The sequence below is a fragment of the Cyrtonyx montezumae genome, unplaced genomic scaffold, assembly GCF_038088225.1.
Source record: "Cyrtonyx montezumae isolate F1298 unplaced genomic scaffold, pur_monq_1.0 scaffold_1, whole genome shotgun sequence".
Classification (NCBI taxonomy): Eukaryota; Metazoa; Chordata; class Aves; order Galliformes; family Odontophoridae; genus Cyrtonyx; species Cyrtonyx montezumae.
The window spans coordinates 15,534,213-15,547,856 of NW_027071825.1; positions in this window are offsets into that span (position 1 = coordinate 15,534,213).

Consider the following 13,644-nt stretch of genomic DNA (forward strand, 5'->3'; position numbering starts at 1 on the left):
TGGCCATCTGCGTCCACTAGAGCGCGGGCAGCTCCCAGGGCCGGTCCGGAGAGAATTATGACAAGTCCGTTAATGAATAACGCGTCCCATTGATGGCAAGCAGGCTCCCGTCTGGTACTTGGCTGGACGAGGGCCTACTGGAGCCCACAGAGCTCTTCCCCTCGAGTTAAGGAGGGAACCCCGGCCCGCGGCCATACCCCCAGCACGGCCTCCTCCTGCAGCCCCGCCGCGCTCTGGAGGCAGGTGCGTACCTTCCTGTCCTTGTGGCACTCGTACTGTGTTCGCCAGCTACAATAGCGGGTTTGCTGCTGGGAGAAAAAAAAGACACTTGTGCACTGCTTTGACTAAAAGAAAGGCTGCAGAAAGGCTGAGTGTAAGAATAAGCTGTGGTATTCTGGCAGGGATTAGTCTCAAGGAAAGATGCATATCTGGAAACCCAACCTTAAGAGGTCACAATATATTAAGAACCTGCAAGATTTAAAGAGATTCATACTTTAAGATTCAGTAATAGTCCACAAGTTTTTGAATAATATAATCACTGCCAGACTCACTCTGAAGAATAAATCAGAAAATTAGTAAGATTTGGCACTCCTGCAAAAAGCTATCATGGCTTTAATAATACCCTTGCAGTGGGAGTGTTTTCTTCAGCAGGCCCAGATGGCTGTGCTTTCTGCATCACTTCCCTCTACAGTTCAGTAGTTTGTGCAAGCTTAGTGAGATTATGGGCATGCAACAGAAAGGAGACACCAGGAAACTACAGAGCAGACTTTTAAATGTTTTGCTGAATAATCTCAAGTAATTAGTCCATGCAATGGAAGGAGGGGCTGAGAGTAACCATAAAATGGGGGTCTCCCGTATGTCAGGCAAGGACATAAGTGTTCGATTTCTGTTAGGAGTGGATCAAAACAGTTCCTGGCGTATGTTCATTAGGGGATACATGTTTCACTTAGTACATGTGATCTTAGTTATTTGTGAGAGCAGGTGCTTTACTCCAGCACTGCAGCATTTAGTCATTCTTTAAGTTCTTTTTGTGTCCAGGCTTTGCTAGATGATAAAAAGATAAAAAGGCAATTTCAGCCTTTTTCAGATTATCCTTTAAACACCAAATTGCCAGTTAAGCCTTGGTAAATGCAAAGCCCATGGCATTCTGCATGTGCAAAACTCAAGGGGCATTCTAAAGAGCAGGGAATAGATACAGAAATGCAACAGAGTTAGAAAATAAGTCATACTGATGTATTTACTGAACTGTTTTTTCCCCCCATCTCATGCTTTTCCTTTCTGTTGTTCACACATTATTCATTTTTGTTTTGACAATACCACATCTCAAATACAAAAGCAGTAAAAGCTATGCTGACTTATTGCTACCTGTTAATACTTGCTTCCTATCCATGAAAAGATTGGAGAGAGAAATCCACTGGTGATTATACACATGCACCATTTATCCCGCAGTGTTAAAAGTAAATGTGGCCATATAATAACCACATACCATCACTTTCAATTCTGTGACAGCACTCACTGTGTACTGAGTACAACTCAGGAAAAAACCTAAGAGCTATTTATGTGCACTGAAGCATCTGGGAATTTTGGACAATCAGTATTTGACTAATAAGGATAATAGAAAACTACAGAAAAATCTAAATTCTTTAAGGCACTAATTATAATGTGCATCTTTATTAATATAATACAGCATTTTATCCAAGTTCTTTTGATGGAAGAAGTTATTTGTTACTTGAGCAAGTAATACAGGTTTTAACATATTTAAAAAGATAAACATTAACTCACCACAGTCTAACTGGGCTTGACTCTAACACAGGAGACTCCATGGGAAATCCTCAGAGTTCACACACTCTTCTCACCATCATATTAATGCAGAAAGCCTCTGGCTAATGTTAGTAATCACAAGACTTCCACTGTTAATAGTCACAGACTTCTTTCTCACAGAAGCTCTACAAGCTTGTAGTCTGCCTAGCACAACCTCCTGCATTAGTGCTCTTACCCAGGATATGCCTAAGAAATGTCCTGTCATCCTGGCCAGTATCACAGTTTAAGCACCAGTAGGAGTGGAATGTGTTAGTATTTGCCAGTTACCTCATTTTTTGTTTTTAAAAAAAGTATTTACATGGTAAACAATGTGGTGATGATTTTAAATAAAACCACTTCCTATTCCTCAAATGAAGCCTATAAAAACAGCTGCACTCTTTGTACTGCCTAGCTATCAAGATGCATGCTCAGAGATCTATCCAGGACTTTGTTTTTTATTCTGACTACTTAATCACATTTGTCTTTGTGGAGGAGAATGAATATCTGGGATACGTGCAGTCTTCAGACCTAAACTTTCCCTCATGTTTCTTTCAGAGTGAGATTCTTTCCTTGACCTCCTGTAAACTTCTGTGAACTTGAATTTATTTTATCCTTAAATATTATCCACTGATTAAAAGTTACTTCCTATTGCATCCAAATTCTTACTGATGTTAGTGCTTCTAGTGCATAGAGAGGTGAAGCTATCTCTTACTCAGAAAGCAAACAAAGCCTGTTAAGGATTCCCTTGTGGCTTAATTTGTTATAAACAAACCATTAATCTATTTGTGGAAGCAGCATCTTCTAGCCAGTGAGTTTCATTTCTAAGGCTGTACTTTATATATACTTATAAACCTAGCCTGCTGCAGCAGCAATAGTGTGCACTTCTCTTGCTGCCTACTTTTCATCCTAGGGTTGGCAAAACCATTTCTGTTGTTGTGTAAAGAAATGGAACCAATTATTTGAACTATGAACTAATTGTACTTCATTTTCTTCTATGGGTTAGGTTATAGGCACTCCAATCCCTTTCATCAGTAGCTTGGATTTATGCCAGAATTGGAGTGGCTGTTTGTAACCACTGAAGCTTTTATCTTATTTAAACATATCTGTATCAAAAAAGTGTGCTTTATTACAGATAAATGACAAACACGTGACTCATTACTAGCTCTTCACTGAGATGAGATCCTACTGTTATTAAACATTCAGAGATGCTGATTAATTTGGGATAAAAGCCCTCCAGTCCTTGCTTTGAGAGACACAATGTCTACTGCTTTTCTAGTATATTGTTTAAAATCCATACTACAGTAGAAAACTTAAAATGCTTACAGTAAATGAGCTCTAATAACATGTTTACAGCAAATAGGTTTCCACAGATTAAGAATAAAAATCTTTATAAATCTGATTCTCTTATGGATTACAGGACAGAGAGAACTCCAAAAAAAAAAAGTACTCCATTCAGAAGAAAAGACTTGAAAGGAAGCACAGCCTTCTTAATGCTCATTCCTAAGCAAATGCTGAAACAACAGTTTGTGTTTTTCTCATTGTTTGAGAGTCTACAGTGACAACAGTTCAGATTCAATCAACCAATAAAATAAAGTTTCTTCTTTGTACACAGTTTCAAGTCTCCTTCCTCTATTAATTACTGTCATTATGATAGCCAAGATTTTTTTTCCTTAAGATTTATTGGGATTAAGTGTTAAAATAATGCTAGCTGTGTACTGACTGTACAATCTTCTCCTACCTGGGAAATCATTTTATAATTTTTTTTTTTTGCCAAAAATAATCCATTTGATGTTAAAAAATGTGCCCATGTTTCAATATGCATACTTTGATTAGTTACCCGTTTCTTTGAATTAATAGCGTAATAAAGTTATAATCTACTGGGAGCTTCTGATCACACTACTTAAATACTTTGTTTTGCTTATCATCACTTTAAAATCTGAATGTTAGTCTTAATTGTTATTTGTGGAACTTCCCTATAACCAAAAAGCAGTCCAGCTGATGTTTTCTTAATTCCATACTGCTGTCTTTCAGAGCTTCTTACCCTAAATTAGCACTTCCACTTTCCCCCTTACTCTATAACATAGCTCAGAGAGCTAGGGTACATCTGAGATTTAGTCCACACTAACAGAAATCCTACTTGTAGTCTAAATACTAAGTTCTAATATTGAAGCTAGTGGACACTTAAGAACATCAATAACAGGAAAGAAATAACAGCAAAATTAAGTGCAGAAAGTATATCTATCTGTAACTCCTTAGGAAGTTTAGTATTGGAACAAATTAGTGGGAGGGTAAATTTTTCAACACATGGTATACTTAAGAGCTCTGACTTAAATGCAATGAGGAAAACAGCTGCAATGCTTAATACATTGCTACTCCCAGCTGTCCTGCCATCCCCTCTGCCTAAGGACATTTCCACAACAGAACTGCTTAGTTCACAGTCTAGCATATTTGCTTTAATTGCCTGTGAAAGTTGGTTCATGCTAAAACACCAGACTGTGATCCTCAGCTGGTGAGGTGCAGTTCTGCCTTCCCTTCTGCCAGCTACAGAATGGAAGAGTAAAAATGGCAGAAAAACAACTACATATAACTGAGCTGCTATGTGAAACCCTTACTTTGTGCTCTGTAGCTTACACCTCCCATGTTGTTCTCCCTGTTCTGTCACAGAACTGGTTGCGTAGCTGAATGGTGAACTGTTTGATGAACCTAAACTAAAAATAACCCAGAAAAATAAAGTCATGTTTTCCTCCAGTTTGATTCTGCATACAACTCAAAGGACTGTGATATTCATAAAGGCAGAATATTTTGACATTTAGAATAAGGAGCAAAACCAGGAGCTGCTTAATCTGCCCCCTAAGACCAACACCTCCTTAAAATACATATACTAACTCAGTGATTTGTCAGACAGAATGAATCATTGTGTTACATTCAAATCTGAACTGAACAAATAATTCCTTCAAGACTTAACTAATACATAAGTCACTCTACTTCAGTTCACAGTCTTTAAAGCTGAGAATTTGGACCTAATGTGCAAGAATTAATACAACATACCAGAATTACTTACCTAACAGCCCTCATGTTACTGACAGAATTACTCAAAATATAACACCTGTCTTATTAGCTTTGCATCCCAAATCTCTGCATGTGAAATGAAGAAGCTTAGTACTGAATTGTTAGATGATTCTGAAAGCACTCTGCAAAAGCACTACAAATAGCAGAAATACTTAGGAAAGTGATGTTTCCTTCTTAGGAGTCCTCTGATTGTAAGGATTACAAGTTTAAGTTTTCTTTTAACCCTCTGTTTTTCTTAAAAGAATTGGTTATTCTAATGTCATTTGTATTACAAGAACTTCTTTAAAAGTTTATCACCTATGATAAGGGAAGTAGCAACATCTTTAAATTCTGAGCAATTAACTGATGTTACAGTTAACTGTAAGTATAGTTGATCTACTTCAGTATTCCCCCTAAGTTTTTGATGCTGGTGGATTTTTTAATAGAATAAAGTTTTAGTTTCCCTTTAAATAAACAGAACAGCCAACCAGTCAGACACGAACCATATAACTTTTGTGATATCTAGAGTATGTTATCTGTGTATTGATTTCTGTAGCCTACTTTATATAAAGTATTGGTGGATTTTTGATAGAAAGTCTCAGTAGGCATAAGGTATTTACTGAATTACTTAAAATTTCTACAGTAGTTAAGAGCAATTTTGACTATAAACACCATTACTAACATAAAGCAAAAAATATTTATTCTTAAAATTATTTTTTTAAGCAAAAATGGTGTTTTGAGCAAAGTAAGGAACTGCATTCACATGCGTTTTCTTACATTACTAATCATACTGAAGCAAAATAAATTCAGTAGTCTAAATTATATTCTTTGAGTTACTCATGTTATACTGAGCAACAGATATTTTTCCTCCAGCCTGAATGGATATAAAAGCCTGAATGGATGACAACACTGACTACCAGGTTACAGCATTTCTAAAAGCACTTTTTCCTAATTGAACAGCAGAAGGCAAGTTGGAGCAGTAATAATTTAAAACTATAAAAAAATGACCAAGATTATGCTAAAAGGGTATATGGAACTATACATTTATATGCTTCATTAAACCAGAGCAATAACTAGTACTGTGGTCATAGATTGACAACAGCACATTGATTAGAACACTGTAAAAGTATCTTGACAGGTGAGGCTAATGCTTCATTTCTGCAAGGGGCTGCAAGCCTGGCTCCATGTTCTGCAGCAGCTCACACTGACCAGTTCAGCAGTGCAGGTTTCCATTAGCATTGAAATTCACATCTGAAGTTACTTCTCCCAGAGCTTTGTTGCTATGCAAGCTGTACTTCATGTGACTTTCTGCCACTTATGTAGATTTAAGTCAGTGGAAAAAAAAAAAAACAACTTTTTTCTGGTATGTATGAAGAATAAACTACTTTAGTTAATGAAAGCTTTTATTAACTTAGAAGAGCCATTGAAAATACAACCTTTATGGCTATTCTACTGAATATGCTAACTGCTGTCATGGTGAACAGTGCTGTTGTTGTGCTTGTCTTAAGCTCTCTTTGTACACACACTCAGCCTTCTTTACAAACAGAGAATTAAAATGCCAACATCATCACACCCAGGCAGTAGTTACAGCAGATAAAGCACTTCCTTTTGACTTTATTGGCAATCAAACCTTTTTCTAGATCTTCTGTATCACAGAATAGCTACACTAAATGAGATTTAATCCACAAACCTGCGTCTCCAACTGTAACACAATGGAAAGGACAGCAATGACAGCAGAATAGCAAAGTCCTAGGCTACAGCAAGCAAGGACACGTTCAAATTCAATAGCTGAGGACACAGAAACAAAGGAAAAAAACTGCTTACCTGCAGAAGGCCTTAGGTACATAAGGATCTCTAGCAAAATACCTTTACAGCCAATGCCAAACCTTAAATGAGGTCTGAGAAGGGGTGGATCCTGGCTCCACCCCTTTTGGTCACTCAGGGGCATTGCATGCACCTGAACTCCCCTGGGTTGTCTCTGCCTTCTCACCAGCTGCCCAATCACTGCTTCAGGCTGTGACTGAACATTTCCTGCTACACCAGCCTATAAAAACAATTTGGGCTTGGGAGTATGCCAAATATATACATACATACCACCTAAAAATAGCCTGCGGTGAGCAAGGTAAGATGAATAGTTCTTTAAAGATATATAGGATCTTCATGAGTTTTTTACATCTCTAATAACGTTAATTGTTAGCTGGGTCAATGTAGTTATTCTATGTGACAGCATGGCTGCTCTGAAAACATTTCAGATGAGTAGGAAAACTTTCTATTTTGTCTAGAGGCACACTTAGTAAACTTTTTATACAGCTTAGGTTAATTTTATATGAGATTTACAGAATTCCTAAGTAACATATTTTGGGAACATCCCTATATATACAGACTTACTGTGTACTGACATCTAAGCTGGCTACGTTTTACCTGTGTTTAATCTAATTCACCTGTTCCTATCCTGTAACTGTCCTTATAAAAATTGTTCTGCACAATATTGTTCAAACCTGAACTCATTTAGACTACTGAGGATAAAGGTTTATAGTAATTCTTATCAACAAAGTTGAACTCTAACTGCAGTTCTTTTTCCCATGTGTCAGAAATTAATAATAGCTAGTAATATAATTAATAGTAACTAATGCTGATAAGGCAGCTCCCCCTCAGCAAGAGGGAGTACAGCCTTAGATGGCAGCAGCTGTGGGATGCTTTTGGCCAGGACATGAAACTATACCCTCAGCTCCCACTGTGGAGGAGAGCTAGGCTCCTTCTTTGGCCCAGTGCTTCCCTAGGGAGTGAGATTCGGTTCAAGAAGTGTTTAGATGAGGTGCTAAGGGATTTGATTTAGTAGCTTACTGGGTAGGGATGGTGATAAGAGGATGGTTGGACTAGATGATCTTGTAGGTCCTTTCCAACCTAATGTACCTATGAACCTATGAATCTATTAGGGTACAATACAGGCAGGAAAATCACCTGGTTTAGAGGACTGGTTTATATTGCCTCATGCTATGAAGAGGTTTGCTGTAGCATCAGAGGACTCTATAGATAGGGATACCAGTGCCTGTGTTAATGCTGTTAAATCAGAAAAAAAAATTATCGTCTGATGTAATAAGAATAGATTTTGATCCTGTATCTGCATTCAGCTATAAAGACCAGAATCAAATAAGCAATGCTGATTTAGAACATAATCAGGGCTTTCAGGCTGAGAGAGCATGGCATGAACATGGAAAGATTAAAATGTATGCAAGAAAATACACTGTTTACATTAGCTAAACAATTATACTTGGGTTGCATCTTTTACTTAAATGTATCAAGGTTAACAAATAGAACCACTGTGGCGAAATGAAGTATGGAATTTATGACTGGACCAATGGGAACACTAGTTTTTGTCCCACCTAGCCCTCTTGGATTGGCAGCAGCAACAGAAAGGGTTACTGCTTTACCTTCAGTGCCTATAGCTGAAATTACAGGAGTGTGAGCAGCTCTAAGTGTTACAAGAATCCTGTCATTCTGTGACATTCAAAAGCACTTTGTCTTCATCTTCATCAGATACAGAGATGCCATTAAAAAAAAAAAGTGAGGGATTTTCCATCAGAGTGGGGCTTGGCAGGTCTGCTGAAAGATTGTGAGAAGGCCCATACTGCATTCCAGGTGGTGGGAACACAGAAGGAATGCTGTACTAATTCTCCCTCCAGCCAGACTGATGTCCAGAACAGATTCTTCACTACACATGAAGCAGCAATATTCTGCCATGTTACTGTGTCCTGAGGGAATGTTAAACTTTTTTTCTTTTTTTTTTTTTTTCAGTTTAGAGTTGAGAAGTAGGTCTGGTCTGTACTGTTACAAAATGTAATCATGCAAGAGCTGGAACTTCTGCTCCAGCAGATCCTTTTACAGTATACAAAGAAGCAGACAAAACCCTGCCATAAAACTGTCTGATGCCACAGTCATAATGAAGTTATAATATAACCACTATGAAGTAAAATATTTGAGACGCAATTAGTTTTGCTACTATGCAGAACAGAGCTGAAGAGAATGAATGATTAAAGGTCTTGCTTAGGCTTACACTCTGAAATGCTGACTGTGGATTTTTACTCAAGTCACTAAAGCTTCAGTGGCTGCTTTCAGAGCTGTGCTTAGAGAGCAAGCAGAGGAATGGAATGCATCACACTTGTCTCTGAATTCTCAGAGACTTTGGGAGCCTGAATCTCTTTCAGATCCAGGCAGTTTACCAAAATTTCTAGTCTTGGCAGCTGTTGGTTTTCTGAAAGTAGCTGATTATATGACTACAGCAACAAAGCAACAGTGCAGAGAGAGAATTAAACCTCTCTTAATTTCCAGCTCTGAGTAATAAGCTCATTTTTATGCACTGCCCTCAGGATGAAGGATTACTTGGGACTACTCTTGCATATCTTCACAGAATTCCCACTAGCTAGAACAGTAGGAAGATACATTCTCTTGTAGCTATTTTCAGGAGCTAAAACAATGCTACATATGCTCATGCATCTTCAATACAGAAACGACAGTATTGCCAATAAGAACACACGATGCCCTTAAGCATCCTCAGTGCAGATGCACATTTATAAGCACTTCCTTTTTTTTCCTTTCAGTCACTGGCTTTAGGATAAAAAGAATTATAGTATATCCACGATTGATGTCAGAGGCATACTCACATGTACCTCACAATAAAAGCCTCTCCCACTCCTTAGCTTGTGCACTCAAATACGCTGTAAATAACACAGGAATGTTATACTTAAACACCTCTACCTATTAAAAGCTTTATTTCTTCCACTGTATATATATATGTATGTAAATGGAGGGACTTCTTGTTCAGCCACTTCTAGCACAGAGGTTCCAGTAGTGGTAGGCTACAAACTGCAAATTAGAAATAATTAGGTTCTTGTATTATAATTATGGGAACATTTAGCAGCTTCTAAGTGCTTTGAATTGTGAATTATATAGCACCTGAAGAACAACCTATCACTTTCCAAAGTCCAGGCATATAGAGTCTGGACTTAATGTTTTACAAGTGATTTCAGGAAGATTACACATCTGGAATAAAACTTCAAGCAAATTAAGAATTCAGATATTTTAAGATGTCACTTGTTTTATTTCATTTTTTAATGTATCTTAGGTGTATTTTATTATGTGCAGAGCTAGCATCTATCCATAGGTGTATTTCAGTTTGTGTTTTTGGAGTCCTCAGTACTGTGTCTGACTGTGTTAGGGAAAGACTTTCAGAACAGATTCATGTTGCTAAATGTTACTTTGTAGAATGTAAGCAAGTTCCAGTTCAAGATTAAATGGGCTTAGTTCAAATGGTAATAAAGATTGTGATACAAACTATACGAATATATACTACCCCACAGAGCAATTGTTGTTTCCGGGTATGATGTAGAAGTGCTTTACAGGCTTACAGTCTAAAATAGGACTGCAATACTCTGGGTATTCTATCTTCAAAAGATGTAGGCATTAGATTGCTAAATTATAGGAGATAAGAATGATGTAATATATAAATAATTACTTAGGAAGAAAATATGTTCCTTTTATATGACTCAGTGGTCTAAATTAGGTCAAAGATGAGTGTGATAGTGAATATATTTTTAAATAAATATATTTAGTTTAAGATTTACCAAGTAAGATCTCAATAATAATGAGAAGGTGAGGGAGTAGATGTATTTTTTTCAGGAATTCCTCATACTTCCTGCAAAGATGGAAATGGTGAAGTGCTCAAACTAGAAAAAAGCAATTCTATGTGAAGACCAGCTCATCTGCAATGGCTCCTTTGAAAGTAATGCTTCCTATTTTATTGTGTTGGCATACTACATCAGAGGTGGATATTAGTGGCATGGCAGTAGAGGTTGAATCTTCCCACCAATATTCCATTACAATTTGTTACCATGTGACAGATGGCAGCAGAGGGGCAGTCTGACAGAATAGTGTCTGACATGGAATACATATGAAGCAAAGGTCTGTCACTGAATTCCTCCATGCAGAAAATATGGCTCCACTGACATTCACTGCATTTGCTGAATGTTTATGGGGACCAAACAGTGGATGTGAACACAGTGAGGCGGTGGGTGGTACATTTCAGCAGTGCAGACAGTGATGGTGGGTCACCTGTGGTGTAGATTTGTACAGCTGCAGCATATGGGCTCTTTTTTGCTGAAAAAGAAGCTAGTGGTGGTGACTATGCTGAGAAATAGCATTTTGTAGCTCAGAATTTGCTCTATCAAAAAGTGTTATTGTGCTTTCTGCATCTGCTATGGTTTCCATGGAAACAAATAGGAGGCATTACTTTCAGAGCAGCCTACATACATCTAGTAACATCAATTTATTTTCCTTGGTATTGTTGTTATATGAAGATGAAAAAAATATAGATATTGTTAAATTATTTTATATGTTGTTTTATATCTTTATACTAAAGATAGAATTTTATTTTAGCTGTAATTTTATAACAATTGCTACTTGATTGAAGACAATATAAAACACTATATCTTAAAAAATCACTTGCCTACTCTTTAGATTTATAAATAGAAGATTGTTTTCTGAGTCAAGCTATAACCAACGCATATAGGTGGATTGTCTCACTAATTATAAAGCTTATGTAAGAATAGACGTACCATATTTATCTTAAGATTGGAAGAACTCAGGTGAGCTATCTCGCTGTTCCCATGCTTTAACAATGCAGAGAAAATGGCCTGGGATCTAATTTTCCCTCCTTATTGAATTGTGGTCATGACAACCATCTGTACAAGGATAAACTTTACAGTATTGTCTTGTTCAAGGGTACCATGTCAGTGTTATGCTGTGTGATACAGTGAGGTAATGGAAAATAATACTGGACAGCAGTTAGTGCTCTTATCCTCATATACTGCTTATATCTTTTTGTGTGTTTTCTGTTTGCTTTATATTTATGTGGCCATTGTGTCAAGGAAAGTATATAAACAACACCAGCTTTGAAAAAATAAGCGAACATTGAAGAGAAGGGACATTTGCTTGGGAAAATTTCACTGTTTTTGACTGTTCAAATTTGTCCAGCTTTACGTAGTACATTTGTTTAGAATACAATATTTGTTTTTTTCTCTGCTGTGCTATCAAGCAGAGAAAGCCCTTGCTTTTGCTTGACTTTATGGCAAAAGCTTGCCTAACAATATGTGGATAAAAATAAGCAAAGGTAAAGTCAGTGCCAGGTCATTATTTTTGTGCTCCCTTCTGCAATAGAGCTGTTTGCAAAATGAGATGGTATAAAGCTGAACATACCTATTAAACAGCATCTAATAAGTTATCACAATCTGTTGGGTTTTTTCCCCCTGAAATTTCTACATAAGGAAGCCCTTACTGACATCAGAGGGAAAGTAATTTAATTTGGCTCTGCCTGCTCTGTGGCAAAAACTATATACATATTATGTCCCAAATTGAAAACACAACGGTGGAGATCGTATGTTCAAGTACTTTGGAAATGCTGTGAGAAGACAAAAAAGAATGGAGGGCAGGATAGTTCCTTCTGAAGTAATGACATACAGTCTTGCCATATGTTAACAGAAGTAATGGGATAAAATTATTTTGTGGAATCCAGGTTGTGGGAAAATATTGCTGCATTCTGCTGTGTGCAGTGAGAAAACTAATGGTAACAGGATTTGTGAGCAACGTTCTGGTCTTGCTAGCACAATTCCTGTAATAGCACACTAATCAGGCCCTAATTATTCTTCTGTAATACAAGGATTCCTGTTTCTTTCAGTGCTAGTCTCAGATAAATATAATGCTACAGCAGCATCAGCTCCTGTCTTTGTGCTTTATGGTGGGATGGGGCCATGCTGGAGTTGAGCGTGTTGGTTTTGGGAACTGTTCTACAGAAAAAGGGTAGAGCTGGCACGTGCCAGCATATATTAGAAAGGAGAGATTCAGCTTTGAGAAGTTTTTATTGGAATCATTTCAGAGCTGCAGCATGAGAGGTCGCTTCAGCCCCCCCCCATACGCTGTGAGTTGGCCATGCATGATCACAGCTGTTGCTGCTGCCCAGGAAGCTGCTGTTTAACTTCTGCTAAGCACCATGTCTGACACGTCTGTTGTGATTACAAGCTACATCTTCGCATGCAGACCTTCGCTTCTCACGCTGAATACCATTTATTTTCTACCGACCTCTTTCTTTGGCACCAATGGTGCCCAACTGCTGTTTGGACAAACGGGCCCTCCACGTTGTGCAGCTCTGACTTTGGGGCCAAGGGAGAGCTGCTCAGTGGTAACGGGTGTTTAGAACATTCGTGGACCAGGGGTTGCAGAGCACAAGCACTGGCTCACAGTGGCACACCTGGGGCTGGCCGAACGCCCCAGCCAGGGCTACCCCGGAGCCTCAGCCCGCGGAACGCGAGCGGCTCGCGGCCTGTTAGAGCCAGCCGCTCCAGCTCTAGGAACGGGAGCCGCAGCCAGGCTCCTCTCCCAAAATGGCAGTGCCTCGATGCCACGGGCAGCCCCGCGCCGGGCACGACCGAGGCCGCACAGGCTGCGTGCCGCTCCTGCCCCGCGCGAGCCATTCCACCGAGCACCGAGGCGGCCCGGCCCGACCCGCCGCCCTCGGCTGCTGGGGAACAATAGCCGGCCGCCGTCGGCGTAGCGCGAGCGCCGGCACCGCCGCAACGAGGCCCGGCTGCAGGCAGGGATCCCACTCGGAACGCGAGCCCAAAGTAGTCCCTCTTTGTTCACCGGCGGAGAAGGTTCGGTTCCACCTGTGTCCTTCCGCCGCGGCGCCGCTCCCCCCGCCCCCTGGCCGCGGAGCTGCCTGTCGGCGCAGGCGGGGCCCGCCGGGGC